Here is a 20511-nt window from a genome sequence, read left to right on the forward strand (position 1 = left end):
ATTTTTATTAAAATTAAGATATGTTCTGGCCTCAAATTAAAGTATGTTCAGCCAAACTCATATGCTCCAAATCCATCATTAAATGAAGAGTTTAGATGCAAAAAAACTCTAAATGTCATCTGAAATGTTCTTCTAAAATGAGCATTTTTATCAGGCTCGTATGTGTATTTTCAAGGTCTTTAAAGTAAAATAAATCAACATAAATGAGGCTGAGAAAATTTTCATTTTCAACTGTAATTTCAGACGGCAGAGGTTTTTACATCTAAACTCTTTAAATATCAATAAATCAAACAGCAAATATAAATTTGTTCTTCTATTTATGCATAATCTTTATTTTCACACACTCACACACACGCACGCACACACACAGGATAGTCAAATTAACTACTGGAGAGAAATATAAGCATGAATCAAACAAGAACAGAAATCTCCCTGTGCATTAATATTAAGTCGAAAATTAAGATTTTTTTCATGAAATTACATGTTCTGGCCTCAAATAAAATTATGTTCAGCCAAACTCATGCTTCAAATCCATCATTAAATACATACTTATTTTATTTTATCTTATAAAGTGATTTTGACCCTTCAGAAGATACCACTGAATTAATATAAATTTATTTTGTAGAACATTTAGAACAAACTTTTAATTAGACTGAGATCTATATAATTAAGATTGGAATAAAAAAATAAAAAATATCTACATTAATGTGCCAAAGATACTTAAAATGGGTTTGGAAAAAAAATAATGTGAACAAATTATAACAGAATTTTCATTTATGGATGAAACTTTAAGTTTGAATTAAAATGATTAATTAATTCAATGCTTCAGAATCTCTATTAAGTGAAAAAGTAGCAAGCTCTGTTGAATAAACTTCTCATTTGTTAGTTAGTTTTGTAATCTTCATTGTCACAATTTGCTGAACAACAACATGCGCAAAGTATTGATAGTGCTTCACTTTTTCCACATTTTTCTTATGCAACGGCCTGATTCCAAAATGTATTTATTCCCATAATGACAATGTGAAAAAACGTTTTTAATAAATTTAAATTGTTGCAAATTTATTAAAAACAAATCCTGAAAAATCCCGTATGTAAGTATTCACAGCCTTTGCTCAATACTTTGTTAATGCACCTTTGGCAGCAATTACAGCCTCAAGTCCTTTTGAATATGATGAATATGAAGCTTGGAACACCTGTCTTTGAAAATGTACAGGTATACCCTTTCATTTTAGCGGTACCTTTTAAGCTCTATCAGGTTGGATGGGAAGCGACGGTGTACAGCCATTTTCAGATCTCTCCAGAGATGTTCAATAGGATTTAGTTCTGGGCTCTGGCTGGGCCACTCAAGGCCATTTACCGAGTTGTTGTGAAGCCACTATTGATATTTTGACAGTGTGCTTTAAGTCATTATCCTGCTGAAAGATGAACCGTTGCCCCATTCTGAGGTCAAGAGCACCCTGAAGCAGGTTTTCATTCAGGATGTCTCTGTACATTGCTGCATTCATCTTTCCCTCTATTCTGACTAGTCTTCAAGTTCCTGCTGCTGAAAAACATCCCCACAGCATGATGCTGCCACCACCATGCTTCACTGTAGGGAGGGTATTAGCCTGGGGATGAGTGTTGCCTGGTTTTCTCCAAATGTAATGCCTGGCATTCACTACAAAGAGTTCAATTTTAGTCTCATCAGACCAGAGAATTTTGTTTTTAATGGTCTGAGAGTTCTTCAGATGCCTTTTGGCAAATTCCAGGCAGGGATTGGCTTTAGTCTGGCCACTCTACCGTACAGGCCTGATTGGTGGATTGCTGCACAGATGGTTGTCCTTCTGTAAGGGTTTCCTCTCTCCACAGAAGAACGCTGGACCTCAGACAGAGTGACCATCAGGTTATTGATCACCTCCCTGACTAAGGCCCTTCTCCCCCGATCACTTAGCTTAGATGGCCGGCCAGCTCTAGGAGGAGTCCTGGTGGTTCCAAACATCTTCAACTTACGGATGATGGAGGCCACTGTGCTCATTGGAACTTTCAGAGCAGCAAAAATTGTTCTGCAAACTTCCCCAGCCCTGTGCCTCAAGTACAATCCTGTCTCAAAGGTTTACAGACAATTCCTTTGTCTTCATGCTTGGTTTGTGCTTTGACATGCACTGTCAACCCTGGGACCTTATATAGACAGGTGTATGCCTTTTCAAATCATGTCCAATCAAGTGAATAAACCACAGGTGAACTCCAATTAAGCTGCTGAAACATCTCAAAAATGATCAGTGGAAACAAAATGTACCTGAGCTCAATTTAGGTCTTCAAAGCAAAGGCTGCATATGAATACTTATGTACATGCGATTTTTTTATTTTTTTTTATACATTTGCAACAATTTCAAAATATGTTTTCACATTGTCATTATGGGTTGTTGTGTGTAGAATTTTGATGAATTACATTAATTTAATCCATTTTGGAATAAGGTTGTAACATAAAAATATGTGGAAAAAGTGAAGCGCTATGAATACTTTCCGAATGTACTGTAAGCAATGAATATGATAATCTTTAAAATATCCTTAAAATTTCCTACACATGCTTAAAATTTAGGGCAAACATTTATAAAATCCATCAAGTTTAACTAAACTGAATTGAGCTCATGGCATCTTATCCTCAAGGCCAATATATACAGAATAATGTAAATTAATAGAACAAATTATGACAGAATTTATTTAATAGTGATTTTTTTTTAATAATTAAATGCTTCAGAATCTCTAATGAGTGAAAACATTAGCAAGCTCTTTTGAATGAACATTTTTCATTCGTTAGCTAGTTTTGTAATATTCATCCTCACAATTTTCTGAACAACACAACCACCAATCATCATACACTCTCAGAAAAAAAGGTACAGGAGCTGTCACTGGGGCAGTACCTTTATAGGTACATATTTGTACCTGAAAGTTTAATAATGGTATCTCAACGGTACTTTTTAGTTACATTTAGGCACTAATATGTACCTTTGAGGTACCACTGTGAACTCTTTGGGTACAAATATGTATCTTTTGAAAAAGTAAACCCAATGATTATCTTCTTAAAAACTTCCTAAAAATTACTTACACATGCTCAAAATATTCGGCAAACCATCCATAAAATCCACCAAATTTAACTTAGCATCTCAAAACATATACACACACACACACACACATATATATAAATATATATATATATATATATATATATATATATATATATATATAAGCAAATTATCAATAGTAATGTTAAAAATGCACTAGTTAGCACTACTGCGTCTGTAGATATAAGAGTTATGGTCCTTCCTCAGAGAAATTAGTTTTTGCTGGAACGTATGTCCTAAATAAACAATTAAATCAGATGGCTAATGCCGAGCTGTATTTTGCTTGTTTGTTTGTTACCCTCAAGCCAATTACGCTTGGGCTGTGTTACTTGAACATGATGTTAGCCAGGCGGACTAATTAAATTGCTGAGCTGGTGTCCCTGCGAGCATGGCGGTGTTAAGAGTGATGCAAGCATGAAGCCATTTCCCTTACCCACTGCATCAGGTCAGTGTATGAACCTAATGACATAATAGAAAGGGTGTTTGGTTTTATTTTAGTTTATAATTTTCTTGCAGGGGTGGCACAGTGGCTCAGTGGTTAGCACTGTCACCTCACAGCAAGAAGGTCGCTGGTTCAAGTTCCAGCCAGTTGGGGTTTCTGAGTTAGCATTTTCTCTCCGTGTTGGCGTGGGTTTTCTCTTGGTACTCCGGTTTCCCCCACAGTCCAAACACATGCGGTACAGGTGAATTGAATTAACTAAACTGAATGAAGTTTGAGGCTGGAAGGGCATCCGCTGTGTGAAACATATGCTGGAATATTTGGCAGTTCATTCTGCTGTGGCAACCCCTTATAAATGAGGAACTAATCCAAAGGAAAATGGGTAAATTAATTAATTTGCTTGCAAAAAAAAAAAAGCCATAACACCAGTATACATTATTTTCTGCTGATTGTCGCATCTTCCAGCAGGTTTTTGGGGAAAGTGTGAATTGATGACAATAACAAAACAGCTAACTTTATATTCAGAAGGCACAATAGCAAAACCATTTTGTGCATCATTTCCCAGATCATTTAATTATTTTTCTAAATGTTTGAGCTCACTGTACTTGAGACATCTAAAGTGTGAACAAATAAGCTATGTGCAAAATTTCTTAATTATTAATTAGCAAGTCTTGTTGCTGTGGAACAACGTTGTACAAAAGTTTAATTGGCGTCTGTGACATTTGAGCTCTGTGTGTCATCACACGCAAACAATAAAGTGGGTCACGCAGAAATGCAAGAACAGATAATGGCAGTGCGCCTGAAATAGTTTAATGCGACAGTCTTATCAGAATTATAATTGTTTTTGCCATGTTCAGTAAACAGAGCTTTTAAACTACTTTTAACCTTCATGTTGTCTTAGAATTCTGTATACACCGTTTACCCTTTGACGAAAGTAAATGGTGTATTTTGGTAACATTATTTTGATGGTCCATTTGAGTATTAGTAGACTGGCTGCTTAATATCTGTTGATCTGTTCCTTCAACAGTCATTTAACTGACTATAACAAACTTTACAAGTACATGTCAATTACACTAACCCTAATCCAAACCTAACAGTCTACTTATAATCTAATGGGAATTACTTGGCATGTAGTTCCAATGTAACTTGCGGTGCTTTCACACCTGTGAATCCATTCAGTTGTTCCGAAACAGGAATTAAATCAGCTACATTGTTGCTTTTTGTTCTTGGTGCAGTTCGCTTTCACACGACCATGTTAAAACAACTCACGTGAGTAAACTATCCTCACACTGGTCAGAGTTTCATGGTATATTTTGCAGAGTCCCGCTCAGCTGTCAGGAGTATGGTGGTGTTTGACAAGGTGCGCGCGACGTGTCTGAAAAGCGAGGAGGGATGCGGTGGGGAGGGGTGAGAAGGGTGCGCGACGTATTTGAGGACCAGGAGAAAGACGCGTGATTACCAAGATACTACAATTGTACAATACTACATGATACTACAATTGGCCCGCCAATTGAATTTGGATCAATTTCGACATTTGGATGTTCACTATTAACTGCGCATTAATTCTTCAAAGTTATTTAATCATTAAAGCTTCTCTAAGCCTCATTTTTGTTGCACGGAACCAAGTTGCCAAGTTGCCAACTGTGTGCTAGTTTACAGCTTCAAGTATGTAGGCTGCACCGAGGCTAATACGCATGCACACCGGATTAACTATAGCAGCAGCGGGATTAACAATATGCTCCCATATCACGTCTTTTCCACTTGCAAGATTGTTATTTCTAATGGAAGAATATAAGCCAATATGCGCGCACAAGCGGAGCAACGCGCTTGCGTCTTTCCGGGCGCAGTAGCAGAAAACATCTTACGGTGAGAGTTGTGCGTGCCTTTCAGTGCAGTGTAAACAAAACATATGTTAGATGAACTATTATTAAAATTATTATGTATGCATGAACGCAAATGGCAACAACATTTAAACTAAATAGCTTTGTACTTACCCAATATAAAGCTTGAATTTACGTTAGACGTGATAACTGTGAAACCATGATTATTCTTCAGACTAAAGAAGCCTACTTTTGTTGTGCTCTGAAATACAACATTTGAATGTTTGTATAAAAAAAAGTGTTTTGTGCAATGAGGTGATGTTGTGCATTTTCAAAATACAATATATTCACATTTTTATGTAGAAAAAGCCAACGTGGGTGTCTTAAGGAACAATACAGCATATGGGTTCTTATATGCAGTTGTGTTTTCACTCATGTTGCAAGTCATATCTCTCCTGCCCTTTGTATAGGTTGCTTTTCATGAACTGGCCCTCATGACAAACTAATTGAATAGCCCTGGGATTGAAAGCAGCAAAGAGAAAGCATTGACAACAGCTGAGAGAATCAGAGCGGTTGGCCATTTCCCAATTTTATGCAAATGTCAAGCAAAAACGCCAGGCGGCAACAAATAGCTGTGAAAAGTAGGTAAGACAAGATGTTTACGTACGTTGGATTATGGAGCTGAAATTGCTTTCATGTAGGCTACTATGAGAATATTCCTTTACAAGTTTGATATACATGGTTCAATATGTTTGTGTGTACTGAAAGTGTGAAGAATGATGTCTTCCAACAGATTAAAACAGTCATGCTAAGCAATAATTTGACACACCAAAGAGCAGTGGCTTTGTAGCGTTGACAGTAGAACTGATCATAGATTTGATGCTGTAGTGAAAATACACTGCAAGTTTCAGATTCGTAGACAGCAAAATGTAAAAATAAAAAATGTAGACAGCACCTTCTAGTGGATTTATCAGCTGAAACGTGCAACAAAACAAACCCAGAGCAAAGTATTTTACATTTCGTATTGGCACATCGTGATTTTGACTTCTGACTTTGGCTCAGGCATTTCAGATTGGCTAAAACAACATTAAAGATGGTGTTAATTATGTTTAGCTAGCTGGTCATAATGCATATTGGCATGTGAAAATAAGGGATATGCCCACTATCATGAGGCATTGCCCCGACCTCCTTTAAAAAAATTCCCAAACTACTAAATAAGCTCATTTGGAGCTGTTTTATTGTAAATAAAAGAAAAAATAAATACATCAGCAGCAAATAAATTAGCAAACAGTTCAGCTTATTAAAATGAATAGCTATTATAATGAAATAGAATCACATCTCATTAGCCATTTCTTCACTGTGTAACGTACACATGCTGATTAAAGAGCAACGAATGAATGATTTATTTAGATTTTTTTTCCGTTTGGTTACATTAAATAATAGGTGTCACTTTAAAAATGCACACATCTAACATTGAAATGAAAGCATTCGACTGCTTTTCTAACTGTTTATGCTCATTTAGGATGAAATTATTTGTTTGAAAAAAAAAAACTCACCAAGATCAACATCTTAGATATTAATATTATTAATTATGTGTATATGTCTGTTTAAACATGCACCCAAAACCCAGACTTTTGCTCTGCTTCAAATCACGAGTACAGAATCCCTTTGGGAAACAGTGTCTGTTTATCACTATGGAGCGCGTCAGCTGACAGTCATGCCCCTCTATATGACTGTTTTGAGGAAAAGAAAGGGAATCATGCCGTTTTTGTTTATTTCAATGTGTTTTTGTGTCTAAACAAAGCAAAAGCACAGAACAGACTCACATTCAAGAGCAAGGGGCGGCCCCTTGCGGTTCGGCGGTATGGGTTGCGTATAGGGAAGCTCGACTCTTTAATGTTTATTTGCACCCTTCAGAGAAAGACTGAAAATACGGGAGAAATACGGGAAAATACCTTTAAGGGATCATAGCGGGATAAAACTGTAAAATATGGGAGAATCCCAGGAAAAACGGTAGGGTTGACAGGTATGCAAAATGTGCATAAAAATGTGAATGGAAACATCTATTGCTAGTAGACCAGTTAATCTGTTTACAGGGCTGAAAGCCGTTTGAACAAAAGGTCTGCAGGGCCAAAAGCGGCCATAGAAGCAGCACGTGTATGTGTATGTGCACTCTTGTGCATGCACGTGTTTGTAGAGTCTATGGTTAAAAGTTCCACTTCTGTCAACGAGTCATTTCTGTCTCTTACTGCCTCTCTCCCTGTCTCTTGTTTGCCGTGCAGAACGAAATGAGAGAAAAAGACTGAGGAAAGCTGCTGCTGTCAAATGTACCTGTGCTCTCCCGTGAGTGGAGTCTTGCAGTGTGTCACTGTGTGTCTCTCACTTTCCCCAACAACATCTCACCCGGTTTATGAAGCGGTGTTCAAAGAGCGTCACACTATAGGATATCTGCAAGACATGTGAAAGAGAGAAACAGAGAAGGAGAATGAAGGATAAGACAACAAACTAAATAAATAAGCACAGACGACCTACTGATACAGAATAGCATGCACAAACTATGTTTGATGGTGTCTATACTGTAGAATAGACTTGATACTACACATTGTGGAATATAGTGTGTTGTGTAACTGTTAAGGTAAAGCATTCTTAAAATAACATTTATAAAACATTCCTATTAAACAGGTCCAATTTAAGTATATGTAGGACAAAATGATACAACTGATTCATTCATTATTTTCCCTCAGCTGAGTCCCTAATTTATCAGGGATTGCCAGAGCGGAATGAACCGCCAACTATTCCAGCATATGTTTTATGCAGCGGATGACCTTCCAGCTGCAACTCAGTACTGGAAAACATCCATACACTCTCATATTAACACACACTCATGCACTACGGCTAATTTAGTTCACCCAATTCACTTACAGTTCATGTCTTTGGACTGTGGGGGAAACCGGAGCAGCCGGAGGAAACCCACGCAACCATGGGGAGATCATGCAAACTCCACACAGAAATGCCAACTGACCAAGTCAGGACTTGAACCAGTAACCTTCTTGCTGTGTTACGACAGTGCTAACCACTGAGCCACTATCCCACCCTTATTAAGCTGATGGTTAAACTAAAATAAGTCACTTTTTTTATCTTTATGGTTTTAAGGCAAAATCTATTTCATATCACTGTCGTATTTTATTTATTTTTTATTTTGCATATTAAATACATTAAGGACTATATATATATTGGCTAATTCTGAATAAGTAACTGTAAAATTATTATAATTCAAAATAGTGCATGTTACATAAACACTTTTTTTTAGCAGCATGTTTGATTAATAGATTTTCTAAGATGTTTCCTGCTGTCGTTTATTATGTAGGAAAAAAGAGCCACAGCAGTTTTTTTCGGGTCCAGTTTTTATTGCTAATATTAATGCAGTTTTTCAGGATGTGAAGATTTGTTTTATTTTTTATATATATATATATATATATATATATATATATATATATATATATATATATATATATATATATATATATATATATATATATATATATATATATATATATATATATATATATATAATTTTGTGTAGAATTATTTATTCTGATATTCAGGGTTTTAAGTAAAATTTGCAACCAATGATGTAAATATATACACACCGGTCACTTTATTTGATACACCTTCAACAAGGTCCTGCACTATTCCTCAGAGATTGTGGTCCATATTGACATGATAGCATCACGCAGATGCTGCAGATTTGTTGGCTGCACATCCATGATGCGAATCTCCAGTTCCACCACATTAGAAAGGTGCTCTATTGGATTGAGTTCTGGTGACTGTGGAGGCCATTTGAGTACAGTGAATTCATTGTCATGTTCAAGAAACCATTCTGAGATGTTTCATGTTTTATGACATGGCGTGCTATCCTGCTGGAAGAACTGCAGCAGATCGTCTTGATCATGTGCACATGCCTAAATCCACAGAGTTGTTGCCATGTGATTGGCCGATTAGAAATTTGCATTAACGAGCAGTAGGTCAGGTGTACCTAATAAAGTGGCCGGTGAGTGTAGCTGATGTTCCATATATACAGTTACATGGGTCAGTAAAGTCAACTACTTTGATTTTTGAGATTTGTTTCGAAGGGATGTCTGCTATTTGACACTTAAGGTTTTTTTTTTTTTTTTAAATCATCTTGTTAAGACAAGTTAATATTTCTACACTCTTTGCACTAACTAAAAAATATCTTGATTAAAACGGCACACAATATTCTGCCCACAAATGATGTATGTCTTTTATCTTTGCACATCAAAAGCTTCATATTTAATTCGAAGCAAGCTCAACATTGGCACTGTTGTCTCCATGGTAACCACTTTTGATAAAACTTTATTAGGGGAAAAAAGTTTGGTCATCACATAAATGATGCAACAGCTAAAGGAACATGGGCAATTCGGGTAAAAAAAAATATTTAAATGATTTTCACACAATAAATGCTGAAATGATTCATGATTAATGAACTCTCTGTTCATATTATCCTACTTTTTCAAAGACGTAATATTCATATTTTATGGTGGATTTTCATAGTTAAAAAGTGCAAGGCTGGATTATAATAAGGGTGCATTAGAAAAGTTGTAATAATAACGAAATAATGAAATAATGATGGGTGGATAAAAAAAATAAAACAAGGCAATAAAATAAAAATATAATAGAATAAAATGTAATTAAATATAATAAAACAAATTAACATAAAAATAAAATAAAATACAATTAAAATAAATCCAAATTACATTTAAAATGAAAAGTTTATTTAAAAAAAAATTCCCTTGCCTTGTTAAACATCATTTAAGAAATATTTTATATTTCCTCCAAGTGCTCCGGTTTCCCCCACAGTCCAAAGACATGTAGTACAGGTGAACTGGGTAGGCTAAATTGTCCGTAGTGTGTGTGAATGTTTCCCAGAGATGGGTTGCGGCTGGAAGGGCATCCACTGCGAAAAAACTTGCTGGATAAGTTGGCGGTTCATTCCGCTGTGGTGACCCCGGATTAATAAAGAGACTAAGTCGACAAGAAAATTAATTAAATTAAATTAAATTAAATTAAATTAAATTAAATTAAATTAAATTAAATTAAATTAAATTAAATTAAATTAAATTAAATCTCACATAAAGACCTAATATATTTATATATTTTTGCTGTCAGACTATAATGATTGGGTTGGGATAATATGGCTTCATTTCAAAATATTTAATGTCTTTCCACCACCAAAATATCAATGTCTTTCAGTCTTCAAAGTTTCTTCACAAAAGAGTATAACTGGTATTATCATCATCATTATTTCGCTATTGTAGGAGATTATCAGAACAGTTTTATTATGTTTACATATTATTTTTAGTTAAATAAAAATAATGAATACAATTTTAAAAAGTATTTATGGAGATTATCAGAACAGTTTTTATATATTCCGTTTAATAATAATAATAATAATAATAATAATAATAATAATAATAGTGAAAACTAACAATAAAAAAATTAAAACAATAAAAATCACAGAAAAACACAACATAAAAAAAAAACACAAAAACAGCTGACTTCAGACAAGAACTTACTCTACTGTATATTTATATTGTGGCTGTAAGGTTAGTGTAGTGTTTGAAAGTCAGGTTATTTTGATAAGAAACGAATGCTCCAGCACACATCAGTCAAAGCAATCCTACTAGAACAGATTTTTAAAGCACGATATTCCTGTTACCATGCCTTCTGCATGCAATTTAATATGTGTGAGGTGAGGAAGCATACAGTATCACAGTATCATTCACAGATCGTTGGTGTTGCACCCACAGCAGAGCGGCAGATGTGTGTTTCTGCTCAGACAGGCAAAGGCAAGGGCAGAGAGAGGGTGTATTTTTAGATGGCATGTTATAATAGCCACTACTGGTAAAAATGACATTTCCTGACCACTCCACTGCCATGGTACACACTGTTCCCCACAGAACAGAAACTGATGTTACTTGCAACTAGTCTGTTTTTCCTCCCTCATCATGTCCCTCATTTTCTGGGCACAAGGTGGTATAGATCTGAAAGTTACAAGACTTTCTGAAAGACTCAAAATTAATCTATAGAATTAGTATAAAGTATTATTTTTTGTCTTTTAATATATAACATGAGAGACTTGCTTTGTTTGTCAAACAAATGGATCTAATGGAGTGTATGCACAGCTAGTGTTTATTAGCCTATAATAAACTTCCAGTCAAAGGTTTCTGTGACTATTTTCACTTTCATTAGGTTCCTCTTACAGCATCGATGTGTAATTGTCACAGGAGGCTCACTCACAAATCCAAGTTATCCAAAAAACTAGGGATGGCTGACGTGAAACTGACGTTTCGACACAGTGTTAAGATCCCGAAGCGCAAGTGTTTCGAAACACTGCACCGAAGCATGATCCGAAGCACCCAAGTCACGTGACCAAAGTGTTTCAAAACACCTAGTCACGTGACTAAAGCGATTCAAAGCATCGATCAGCTTAAGCCTAGTTCACACTACAGGATTTTAAACATCAGCAGATCGCTGTGCTGTTCACACTACATGACTTGACTTTGTGTCTTTTGATCTCTGTGGTGTTCACACTACGCAACACTCCGTGAACGATCCACAAGAGGGGGGGTCACACACTACATGATCTGACAACATCTCATTCCCCATCAGCTCATTCAAGCTACCAAACCACAGCCAATGAAAATTTGAGGGAGGAGTCGTCAGAAAAAAGCTGAACACTATTGGCTGCTTGTGTGCTGATTACATCACTGACAGCTTTTCAAGCTTTGGAGAAAGCATTTAAAAACATCGTCAAATCAGCTGATTTATGAGCGGATTAATCACTCATCTGCAAGGTTTGAGTGGATAGATACACAAAGAGTTTTTAATTTTTGTAATTTTATAACTCTTTGAAATAAAACTAACATATTTATAACACCCTGCCGTTTTCTAACTATCAGTGTATTTCTTTCTGACATTGTTATTTTTTTTTATTACAAAACAGTAAAGAACTGAGCATTTCTGCCTTAAATTACCATATTGGTCAAAATGACTGCATGCATGTCTGATACTTTTCGCTGCGACTTTAAATATGTGTGCATTTTCTTGCCTGGCAACTTCCTGCTAACATAAACAAAACTTTCTGATGGCAATAACATCAATTTACTTCAGATATCTTTCAAAACAGCATATTCTGTGCTGTTAAATAGCTCCTGTTTGAAAGTGAAAATGAAAGCCAAGCCTTTAAGTGTTTTAGTATCTTAACTACATATTTATAGGCTGTATTACCAAAAAAATATTATATTTTTAGGGTAATGGTGTCATTAAATATGATGCCAGACATTCAAAGCTTAATTGTAATATCTCAGAAATAGCTTTGAATGTAAATATGTTGTGACAATATGGCGTTTCATATGAGAACGATCAGAATAAGCAGTATGGAAATTCTAATAGTTACAGAATTCTAGTTCCACTGTTAATATAGCCTACTCTCATGTCTGTGCTAACGCAGAATGAAGCGAGTGCACCGATGCCCATTCTGACCAATCACAGATGTTTCTGCTGAGCTCCTGAACACACAGCCATTCAGCTCATGCTGATATGCTCTCTCATTGGCTGTAGCTTGTCACTACATCTGACCACACATGGGGTTGAGTCGGCCGACTGCTCTGGAATATTTAGCATGCTGAATGTTGGATTTCCGTCTGCGAGGTGTCGGCGACGCGTCAGCGAGCCTCGTTGATGCGTTGCTCAGTAGTTCACACATAAAGAGCGGCGAGCGCCAAGCACCCGCAGATTTCTTCCCGATCACAGCCCGATCTGTCGGCGAGCTCGTTAACTTCCAAATCGGGCTCAAATCAGGCTTAAAATCCTCTAGTGTGAACTAGGCATTAGAAACGTTTCGAGACCTGGCGGGTCTGCATTTGGCTGCCAAGGTCAAGAATAAACCCTGTCTCTTATGGCCTAGTGGACTGTGCGTGTGCATGCTGTTTCTATGCTTTGCATGACGTTTCGGTTCGAATCCTGACTTGCTCAAATATGGTTTTATGTATTTTAATCATTTTTCTGTTTTAGCCTAAATAGGATACAGCTGCAGTTATGCCATCAATTTAGCATCATTTTTGTAACACTGTAAAACAATAATAAATATTTTTACAGTGTGGTTGGGTTTAGGGTTTGGGTAGACATTAATAAAATACCATAAATGGGAAATTTAATGAATAATATAAATAATTCTTGATAACTTCAGGCCACCGTTTCTGATCTAGCAACAACCCTGTTTTAAGACCAAAACAAGACATATTTATTCACAAATTGTTTATTCGGATATCAGACCAATGTTGAAACAAAGCGATACAAGAGCAAAGCATTGCCAACTGGTATTAAAGCATTTCAAAACAACTGAATCAGGTTGGCTTCGAACCTACTATCCCCACATGAAAGTCTGACACCTAATCCACTGTACTAAATTAATTGAAGGTCCAAGCATACAAAGTGGGCTTTAATGCCTCAATTTGTTCAACTGTTCTTTGCTGAAGCTGTTTCAGTGCAATACATAAAAAAATGACCACTAGATGTCACTGTAGAGTGGAGTTTCGAAACATTTCGAAGCTTCGACACATTTGCTTCGACTGTTTCAGTGTTTCACGAAGCCTCGCTTTGCCCACCACTACAAAAAACACGTACTTATCAACAAAAAGCACTTACAACAGGAACTAGAACATCCAACGCAGTCAATACATGGAGTTTGACAATACAATACCAGACAAAGAACTAAACCAGGGGTGTCCAAACTCGGTTCTGGAGGGCCGGTGTTCTGCAAAGTTTAGTTTCAACCCTAATCAGAAACACCTGGGCAAGCTAATCAAGCTCTTACTAGACTTTCTAGAAACATCCTTGCAGGTGTGTTGAGTAGACACCCCTGAACCAAACAAACTCAGGGGTATATATACACAGGACAAGATTGAACAGATTACAAACAGGGGTGACAAAACAGGTGGAACTAATAAACATAAACAAACGGCGGGAAAACAGAACAAAGGAAACACATGCTATAAACAGAAGCACATGGAACAAACACATGTGAAATAACATCTACATAAACACAACACAGACACATCAGACATGGAACAGTAATGTAATTAAGACATTATCTGTTAAATAGACATTCATTTAGTTGTTCGAGCAAAAAACAAGATGGAAGACTAGTCTAGCGCTGAAACTCCATTGAAAATACTGGGGTAAAATAAATTTTCATATTTTACAGACAGGCGACGCGATGGCGCAGTAGGTAGCACTGTCAACTCACAGCAAGAAGGTTGCTGGTTTGAGCCTCGGCTGGGTCAGTTGGTGTTTCTGTGCGGAGTTTACATGTTCTCTGCTTTCTCCGGGTGTTTCGGTTTTCCCCACAAGTCCAAAGACATGCAGTACAGGTGAATTGGGTAAACTAAATTGTAGTGTATGTGTGTGAATGAGTGTGTATGGATGTTTCCCTGTGCTGGGTTGCAACTGGAAGGGAATCCGCTGCGTACAAAAAATGCTGGATAAGTTGGTTCATTCTGCTGTGGTGACCCCAGATTAATAAAGGGACTAAGCAGAAAAGAAAATGAATGAATGAATTTTACAGACATAGCAGGGAATAATGGAATTTAATGCAGTGCTTCTTATCTGGTCTGAGACACACTTTATATCGTATATTTATCAGGCAGTAAAGATCAATGATTTTTAAAGAAATCTGATAACTGAAATATGGCCATGTTGTAATGGAAAGACAGCTCACTGGTAGCACTTGGGCTGGCTGACGAACAGTGCAAAGTCTGTGTGCATTTACCCCTTTGGATCAAATTGCACTGTAAACTTCAAATTAAAGTAAAAAAGATGGTGTTTTTTTATTTTATGTTTTGAGTGTTTAGTTACTATATACTCCCAAAAATTATTCAGCACAATGAATTTTTTTTTTCCACAAAATTCTAAAATAACAAGAAATTTCCACAGATTCTGTCTAGCCTTGCATACAAGTGATCGATTTGGATCATACTACACACACTGCACTTATTTTAGTGTATTAGTTAATGCAGTTTAGCATTATCTTAACAACATTCTAATACTAAACTGCATTAACTACGTGCACAATAACTGCATGGATGCAATCATTGTGTCAAATGAATGCAAATATTGTTCCAAAAAATATCTATAAGTTAAATCTTGAAAGTCCACTCCTAGTATAATGTTAGCATTAAAACATTAGAAACAAAATCTTCATAATCTTTTAAAAATCCTGTCTCCCTAAATGTCTGCTATAATGGGAAAATTACGATAATTACAATTACACTTTTTTGTGAAGAAACTTCAAAGACAATTTAATTTTAAATGAAACTTATTTGGACCAATTTAATCATTGAGGGCTAACAGCAAAAAAAAAAAAAAAAAATCTTGCAATTATATAAGATTAACTCCAATAAGTGTTGAGGAAAGTTGCTGTATTATTCAATTAAAGCAGTTACTGTTATTGAGTTCATTTCCTTTGTGCACGATGAGAAAGGAAAATACTATATTGTGCTTGACAAGTAAAAGAAAGCTATTTCAGAAATATGCCTCTGCCCCTGACTTTATAATAATGCACATTACGATATGAATAAACATTCTTTCAAAAGAAACCATGGTCGTGTATCTATAAATAGAAAGGTTATACTTTAAGGGTTAAAAAAAAAAATATATATATATATATATATATATATATATATATTTAGAATTCTCTGGAACATAATTAAAATTAAATCAAAATCTCTTTTTGTTTAATGTCCTTTGGAAGCCCAAATAGAAAGAGAATGAGCTGTTTTAGAGATGTTGCTTAGTTTCACACATGAACTAAAGTTTAAAATATAATATCGGACCACCTCTTTAAAACACATCAGGAATTGTTCATATGAAAGTCAAAATTAAATATACAGTTTATTTTTGTTGTTTAATCTAAGTCCTCTTTTGTTTGTTTAATAACAAAAAATAGATTCAATTTAGATTTGTATTCACATATGAAATTGAAACAGTAGAGATAAAAAAGTTGGTCAGGAGAAGCTCAAGACTTGGATCAAACTTCTTGATTCATAAGAATTTATTAGTCACACATTATTTTGATGGTCCATTTGATTATAAGTAGACTGTCTGCTTAATATCTGTTAGTTCTGCTCTATCAACAGACATTTGACTGACTATAAGAAATTTTGCAAGTACATGTCAATTACACTAACCCTAACCCCAACCTAACAATCTACTTATAATCTAATGGGAATTAGTTGGCATGTACAGTGGATGCAATGTAACTTAAATTCAACAAACGGATCATCAAAATAAAGTGACCAATTTGTTTATTTATTTATTTATTTATTCATTCATTCATTTTCTTGTCGGCTTAGTCCCTTTATTAATCCGGGGTCGCCACAGCAGAATGAACCGCCAACTTATTCAACAAGTTTTTACGCAGCGGATGCCCTTCCAGCCACAACCCATCTCTGGGAAATTATTTATTTATTTATTTGTTTATTTATTTATTTATTTATTTATTTATTTATTAATCTCTTTAAGCTATTTTTTAGCGTTATAAATGTGGGTCTTTAAATGAAAATATAAATATCTCTCTCATATTTTCAATTGTGTTCTGAATATGGATGAACGTTTTATGAAGTTATGAAGGCGATATAATTTTCAGTTTGAGGTTTATACCCCTTTAAAATTTTTCAACCTATTTATTTTGTTTCGGACAGTAAAAAAATGCTAATCTTACAAGAATATTTTTGTTTCCATATTCACATTCTTGCTCTCAACGAAAATTCACAACAAATACATGTGCTGGATCTGAATGGGCCATTATTCTTCACAATCTCTCTTATATGAACACTTGCCCTTTAAAATTCCAACTTTTTATTTTAGTCATGAGACAACCACATTAATCACGGAAAGCAGCCAATGGCCTCCAGTGGACTCCGAACACAAATCAGTAAGATTCAGATTGATGATAAATGCTTCCTCTACTCCCCTCCACAAGCAGATCAGTGATTTGCAATCTCTGAGTCGCCCCATAGATCCTGTGATCTCCCAAAACGAGATGCCTTCCCTCCCGGCGTCCACTTGGCCAACCCCCCCCTCCAACCATCATGTGCTCGGGATGACTGACCTATCTTGCTACTGACAGAAGGAAGGTTGGGGAAAAAAAATCCAAATTAAAAGATTAAGGAAATACGTGACTCGTACCGCACGACCAGTGGTTCACCTCTTACATGCTTTGCATTTTTTTCAATGCCAGTTCATTTTTACTGTGCCCTTCTACAGCACATTTATAAGCACAAATATAATTATATAATTATTAATTAGAAAACATTGTGGTTTTGTTGTATTATGCTAAATATTAAGTCTAATATTCATGTGACCATGTGCATTATACAATTTGCTTGTAATACAATTTTGTTTTGTAATTATTTGCACAGTCATTTCCATTGCATTGTTGCTGTTGCGAGTATATGTGTGTGAAACAACAATTTAAAGTTCACCTAGAAATTGTCTGAGTCTCTCCTGTTGAACACAAATGAAGATATTTTGCTGAAAGCTGAAAACCTGTACCCATTGACATGTATGACTATAGATATCAATGGTTGCAGGTTTAAAGCTTTCTTCAAAATATCTTCTCTAGTGTTCAACATAAGAAAGAAACTCATAAAGTTTTATACCAAATTGGGAAAAAGTACAAATTGAGTACATTTTTATTTTTGGGTGAACTAATCGCTTTAATGCCTTGTCGGAAAAAAAATAAACAAATTTGCATGTGAAGTTTTATAAACAAATTTCGAAAGAAGGACATGATATGATCGACTTCAACTGGTCCTTATGGGTAATCATTAGCTAGCCTAATCTTATTCCAAAATTACTATAAATATCATGCCTAAACTGCATTCTCTACAGTATCTTTGTTTTGGAAATTCCTCCCTCGATACTTCCCTTCTCCTCAATTCTAGGATCGGGCGACACGGCGGCTCAGTGGCAAGCGCTGCCTCGCAGCAGGAGGCCCAATAGTTCAAGTTCTAACTCAACTAGTCGGCACTCTCTGCACGGAGTTTGCATGTTCTTCCCATGTTCGCGTGGGTTTTCCCACAGTCTAAAAACATGTAACATAGGTGAATTGTAATAAAAGTCACTGGCACTTAACGCATACATACTGAATGGATTCTTAAAGAACCACCTTATTAATCAAAGTATAGGTAAAAAACAAACTGGGGGGCTCTCAAGAAATACCTGATCTTGCATCCCTCCTAATGCTCATTGACCAAGTGGAAACCTTGCGCTCATCTATCTCCGAGCTCAGGGTTCTCTCCCGGGACAGCATGCCAAACCTGCTATTATAGTCGAGCATTATCTTAGTGTGAACTATTGAAATAATATTATTTTAAACAAATTGCATAAAAAACACTTTTACGTAAGCAGTTACTTATCTTCAGCCAGAAACACAGAGAAATATATATATATGAGGAAAGTGATTCCGCTCCATATGTGATGTTTTATAAGCAAATTTGGGAGGAGCAGGCAGCACTATAAATAAGATACACTATAAATAGCCCACTTAGTATTACTCCCCTATCTTCATTTTTTGAAGAATCCCCCCGTCCACCCCATATCACCCTTTTCCTTCTTTACCAGGAGGAGTTCTTGAGAACTACCTGATCTCGTACCACTTTACATGCCCCTTAACCAGACGGGAGTCCTGGACTCAATTATCTCCAAGCTCAGGCTACTCTCCCTGGCAGCAAACCTGCTTATTATCAAGCATATTATCGAGCAATATCTAAGTGTAACTATCCGAAAAAATATACAATTTAAACAAACAGTATTTATCCTTTAATGCACCTAACAGAATTCTATTACAGTAATTGAATAATAAAAATAAAATGAATTTAATTTAGTTTAGTTTATTTGTTTACAGGGTCAATGCACATTAATAAACATTAAAATGTAAATGTAAATGTAAATAAATATTAATAAACTGTAAAATGTGCCAGAATTAGCCAAGAATGGCTATTTTTCATCTGTAGACCCCTTACAGATTGTTAAAAAGTCGCACCTAAAATAAAATAATAAAATGAATCGTTACTAACAGTACAATTTATTATGCTTGAAATGATTTAAAATTTCTCATACAGTCACAGGCCACAAAACCACATGCAAATGGTGAATTATTATACAGACAATATTGGAAATCCTGCAAAGCAAATATTGAGAATGATCACATTGCACTATTGATGCTGAAATCAAAGTATATAACAATTTTGAGAGATGACTTTACACTAAAACATACAGTAAAAAGTTAATACGCTGAAAAAGATCTATTAAAATAAAATAAAAAATCAAATTAAAACATCAGGTTAAACATGACTCATACTGCAAAACCAGTGCTTCACCTATTGTACGCTTTGCATTTTTCTCAACGCCATTTCATTTTTACTGTGCCCTCCTTCCACACATTTACGAAATGTTTAAAGATTAGAAAACAGTTTGTATTCACTGATTCATTCCATGGCCGTTCTGCAAAACTCCTGTCAAAAAAGACGAGAAATTTTCCACTGAGTTGTTTTTGATGCCAATGCACGTCTTACAATATGGCCTTTTCCCGTTAAATAGTCATGCTTATATTAGATTCAACCCAAACTTCATTAACTACTCGGTCCTCAAGTGGAACTAATCAAATTTTATTGAGGCCCGGGGAATGCATTCTGTTCCTCAACCAAAACAGAAACGAAGTGGTGCAGTGAGACCACAAAAATGATCCTAAAACCCCTGCAAATGTTGTTTGAGCACGATAAGGAATCATACCATGTCAGTTCAAAAATATAACTGCGCTAAAGCACAACAGCTGGCTTTGTTTGGACATGTGCTCTTGGGTGCTCTCTAAGCAAGCGGTGGCTGCTCTGGAAAAACAGGAATGCAGTGGCTGGTAGCCGGTTGTCAGAGCTAGATCTCCCAGAAGGGTAGATGAATGGTATCGCCATTCACAATCCACATATGTGCCATCAATTACTTTTGTTTACTGTTTCCCTCTTTCAGTCTTTCATTGTACAGACACAAGCACATGACCTCACGCACACACACT

The 20511-nt window shown here is 35.7% G+C and overlaps 1 protein-coding gene across 1 annotated transcript in view; it reads right to left on the reverse strand.

The window, feature by feature from the left end:
• fgfrl1b (fibroblast growth factor receptor like 1b) overlaps positions 1–20511 on the reverse strand; it is a 515733-nt gene that overhangs the window by 468334 nt on the left and 26888 nt on the right. Inside the window, exon 3 of the mRNA XM_073921387.1 lies at positions 7692–7808. The gene's annotated coding sequence lies outside the window, so the exon portion shown is untranslated. The remainder of the gene's footprint in view (positions 1–7691; positions 7809–20511) is intronic.

Source organism: Danio rerio, chromosome 14, assembly GCF_049306965.1.
Source record: "Danio rerio strain Tuebingen ecotype United States chromosome 14, GRCz12tu, whole genome shotgun sequence".
In the NCBI taxonomy this organism is placed as follows: domain Eukaryota; kingdom Metazoa; phylum Chordata; class Actinopteri; order Cypriniformes; family Danionidae; genus Danio; species Danio rerio.